The sequence below is a fragment of the Notamacropus eugenii genome, chromosome 1 (genome assembly GCF_028372415.1).
Source record: "Notamacropus eugenii isolate mMacEug1 chromosome 1, mMacEug1.pri_v2, whole genome shotgun sequence".
NCBI classification, from domain to species: domain Eukaryota; kingdom Metazoa; phylum Chordata; class Mammalia; order Diprotodontia; family Macropodidae; genus Notamacropus; species Notamacropus eugenii.
The window spans coordinates 749,854,284-749,859,312 of NC_092872.1; the positions used below are offsets into that span (position 1 = coordinate 749,854,284).

The following is a 5,029-nucleotide window of genomic DNA, read 5'->3' on the forward strand; positions in this document are numbered from 1 at the left end:
CCTTCTCTGCTGCCAACAAATGTGTTTTAATCTCCTCACTAATTCAAATTCTTCACATGACCCTCCCAATCAATCAAATTATTTTACCACATCTCTTCTGATTTCAATTGCAAAATTCATATAAAAAGTTGTTTCTACTTCTTCATTTTCATTCTCTTCTCAGTTTCTTAAAATCTAATTTCCAACACTGCCATTCAAACTGAAATTGCTCTTTCTTTTTTTCCATTTCTGTTAAACATTGTGCTTACTGACCAACACAGTGGTTCTAAAGCCATAATTCCTGGAAGAATCACTTTCTTTTGCCTGTCTTGTACCTGTCCTCAAACTTGACCTTGGCCTCCCTTCTCACCTTATGTTTTAGTGCAGGGTCATGGGACACACCCTTGTTGACAATTGTTTTGTCTGTTGGGATATCCACAAAGTATCTGGTGGGCATGAGGTGGTTGTATTTATAAACTTTCATGAAGGACTTGATTTTTGATCTCTTGGCCATCTTCTTTTTGCCCATTGCAGTAGTCACTTTTCAAGAGTAGTGGTCAATACCTGCCACCAAGGCATGGCTGTAGGGCCTGTGGGAGTTCCCATAATCAATGTTCTTGATGATGACAGTTTTCACTTGGAGTACTGCCTGACCAGAACCAGCACTACCTTCCTGGGTTTCATGAGCTTGCCCATTTTGACACAGTGGGTCACTTTGAAACTGCTTTTTCATAAGTGGAGTATCAATGGTCTCAATTCATGGCTAAATCCAACAGGCTTTTAAACTAGTCATCAACCTTCAGTACCCATCTACAATATTTGGTACTATTGACCACCCCTTCTCCTAAAGAATCTCTTTCCTGGACTTTTCCAGATATTGTTCTCTCCTCATTTTCCTCTTACTTCTTCATCATTTCTTCTCCCTCTGCTTTGATGCTCATGAGCAGTGCCCCATTCCCTTTGTATGGGTGTTCTACCAGGCTCTCTGCTGGATTTTTTCCTCTTTAATTTCTACATGCTTTCAATGGTCTATTTTTTATTTTTTCAATTGTTATCTCTATATAAATGATTCCCAATTGCCTACATAGGCAGTTCTTATGTGTCTCCTGAGCTCTTGTCCTAAATCAACATCTTCCTAATAGATATTCCTACCATAATGTCCCAAAGGCATATCAAATTATATTTTTCCTTTTCTCTATTTTTCAACTCCCCTCAAGCAAAAAAAAAAAAAAACACCCTTCTTTCAAACATCCCTATTCCTTTAATGAGGTAGATTTTTCTAATCATCCAGACTGCCAACATCAGAGTCAACCTAAAATTCTCCTTTTCCTTACCCACCAAATCTAATTAGTTGTGAGTCATGGTAATTCTACCATTACATCTCTAGGGTATGTCCCCCTTTTCTCTCCTCCAAGATCACATCCCTAATCCAGGCCCTCATCCTTTCTTACCTTGAATATTTCATCTCTACTCTTTCTGGTTGACATTCAAGAAACAAATCTAGTAAAAATGAATATCATATATTCCATCTGTTCATCAAGCACATAGATCTGTTCACATCTTTAAAACCATCAAAGGAACATTGGTGAGGTGTCTTTAAAAAGATGAAAAGCCTTTCTTGAATTAATAAGAATTTAAATGTTGTAGAATGATTTTAATGTGGTGATAAATATTAAAGTGATGGATTCTCAAGACTATGAAAGCATTCATCATATACAGTGACTTGTTAAGTCATAGCCCTACAATGGCCTTCAGATTCACATTTGTTAGTTGGAATTTTTTAAAGAGGAAAAATAAATTGGCAGCTGACTTGCTCAGCTTCTAGTGTGACCATGAAGTGAACTACTTCATGTCTTCCTGGATTATACTACTAAATGAGATTATCTTAAAGGGGAACGTATGCTGGGTTTCAAACCAGAACATGTGGCTTCAAGTCACAGCTCTGACACTGACTAGCTCTGTGACCTTAGGATAGTCACTTCTCTGTGACTCAAGTTTTGTCATCTCTAAAAGAAGGGCATCCTCATCTGGATGAATCTGACCCAATCCAGATCTGTAAAATAAGAGTAGTATGGTGTACCTAATATGGAGTGGCTAAAAAAATCCTAGAACAGGGACTTAATTACTGAGTTACAAAGCTGAAGAAATGACTCTCAGTAGAGATAAGGCAGGATTTCTTTAAGACAAAACATTGTAGTGATATCAGGAAAGCTTTTCATATTGCCCTAGAAACAAGAGGAAGAAGTGTAGGAGAGAGGATGATAAAATTAGGAGGATTCAGGAATGAGATCAGTATCTAAAGAGTAGTCAAAGAACAGGGTGAAGAAGAGTGAGAAATGGAAATTTTGCCTTGGATCCCTTATAACCTGCTTCACAACAACCTAGAAAGTGTGCCAAGTCAAATTCTGATCAGAAAAGCTGAGAAAAAAATCACACTGAGTCATTTTCCAGTGTAGAGTAACTTAGGAACACATAGAGAAAAGTCTATACAGATACTGAAGCAGTAACCATCCAGGACTGTATCAGCATGTGGTAACAGTACTGGCAAGGAGTAGTCCCAGATCCAGTGATGGTAAGGAGACTGAACACCTGGATGTAAAGAAACCCCAGGAAACCCCTGCAGTAGCACTGTGTGCAGAAACAGGTGTTATCTGGCAGCTCTGTCACCTTTTTATCCAGTTCTGCATCATAATTCCAGGGTAGAAGCGAGTGAACTGAGGCCCTACCATGGAAGGAGCACAGAATAAGTTTCCAAAGCTTAACTTTGTAGCTCCGGGTCCAAGGACAGAGTAGTGATTCCATTCCTATCCTACATATTCCTACTTATAAGCCTACAGAACAAACCAGAATAATAGATTAAAATCAAGGGCAAGCCAGCAGTTCAATCACCCTGAAAGTACAGAATCTCCCAGCAGCCTGTGACTGAATCCAGAAACAGTTTAAGGAAATTAAATCATATACAAGCTAACAGTCCAGAACCAGGTTGGGAATTTGCTGACCAAAAAATAAGACAGTGACAGACTTCCTCTGGATCATAGCGCTTTGGAAGCACTGAAAGCTTTCAAGTCCCCAGACTGAGCCATAAAACAACAGAAGGATGTGAAAAACAGAAGCTCAGGCCAGACATCACAACCACCAACTCGTTTAGAAGAGAGCAGATCCCAACAACCAACACTAACATAAAATCCAAAGTGAAGAAGTAGGCTAGAAAAAGGAGCAAACAAAAAAACTGAACATAAATAGCTGCTATGGTGACAGGAAGCTCAAGACAAAAACGCAGAAACAGACATTGACTTGAAAACATCCACAAGAAAAGCCACAAAGAAAGACTGTAAACTGAACATAAGCCCAATGAGAATCCATAGGAGAAAAAGAATGAGATAAAATGACAAAAAGGTATTTTTTAAATCACAGTGGTAGAAGAAAACTTAGGGAAAAATTGAAGTTGGGCAAGAAAATTATAAAAAAAGAATTAACAGCTTGCTAAGGAGAGGTACAAAAATATTAAAGAAAATAGCTCCTTAAAAATTTCAAATTGGCCAAGTGGAAGGTAATTCCATGAGACATCAAAAGCCAAATTAAAAGAAGTTAAAAGACTGAAAAAATAAGGGAAAATGTTAAATGTCTCATTTTTCTAGGTCAGGAAAAAACAGTTGACCTAGAAAATAGATGAAAAAGAGACAATTTAAGAATGGACTACCTGAAAACCATGATAAAAAAGAGCTTAAGTATAATATTTCAATAAAATACATAGGAAAACTGTCCATCCATGTAAGAAGCAGAGGAATAGGTAGCAATTGAATTAATCCACAGGCAGCCTTCTGAAAGAAATCCTTAGATGAAAACTCCTAGAAGTATTATAGCCAAAATCCAGACCTCTCAGGTCAAGGAGAAATTACTTCAAGCATCAAGAAAGAAAAATTCAAATTCCAGAGTCAAAGTCAAGATCACGTAAGATTTGAAAGTTTTCATTTTAAAGAAATGGAGAGCTTGAAAGGATATTCCAGAAGGCAAAGGAGCTAGAATGACGATCAAGAATAAGCTGACACTTAGTGAAATACAGGCCTTTCAAGTTTTCATGATGAAAAGACCAGAGATGAAGAGAAAATCTGACATTCAAATGCAAGAAGCATAAAAAGTAAACATGAATGAAAAATCATAAGGGCCTAAAGAAATATAAGCAGGTGATATTCTTATATGATATGATTTACATGTAACCTGTAAGAACTTTATCATTACTAATCTACTGAGATGGAATCAATGGGAGTCAGTCTACTATTTTGGGATGATCTCAAAAAGAATACTGGACAGATGAGAAAGAGGAATGTTCTTGGATGTGAGAAAAGAATAAGAAGAAGAAAAATCATCTCAAAAATTGAGTGTATGAGGAAGAATTTATAAAATGGAGAAAACAATAAGGGAGGAGTCATTTCAACCTCTCTTGGACCTCACTCTCATCTGAAATAGATCAGAGTAAAGAATAAACATATGCCCACAACTGGGTACAGAAATTCATCTTACCCAACAGGAAAGTAGAAGAGAAAGTCATTAAGAGGAAGAGAAGTATGAGGGAAGATATATTAAAGAAGGCAGTTGTCTAAAACAAATCACTCTTGATGAAGGAACAGGCTAAAAAATTTCAAGAATAAAACACATAAGAGAAGAGACTAGAGGGAAATACACAGTTAACAATCAAAACTGAGAGTGGTTATAGGATGAACTCACCCATAAAATGGAATAGGATAGCAGACTGGATTAGAAAACAGAATCCAACAATACATAAAAAAAGACACAACCAGAATTAAAATACGAGGCTAGAGTAGAATTTGTTATGTTTTTATTGAAGCTAAAATTGCAAGAATAACAATTATTATCTCAAACAAAGCAAAAGCAAAAATGAAACAAATTAAAGGAAAACCAGAAAAACTATATTTTGCTAAAAGACATCATAGAAAATGAATTAATAATAATACTGAAAACATATGTGTCAAATGGCATAGCATCCAAATTCTTGAAGGAAAAATTTGAGTTAAAGAGGAAATAGTAAAAC

General features: G+C 36.4%; 1 pseudogene; it reads right to left on the reverse strand.

The window, feature by feature from the left end:
* Positions 1 to 265: 265 nt before the first annotated feature.
* On the reverse strand, positions 266 to 675 carry LOC140528831 (large ribosomal subunit protein eL27-like; annotated as a pseudogene).
* Between the last annotated feature and the right edge of the window lie 4,354 nt (positions 676 to 5,029).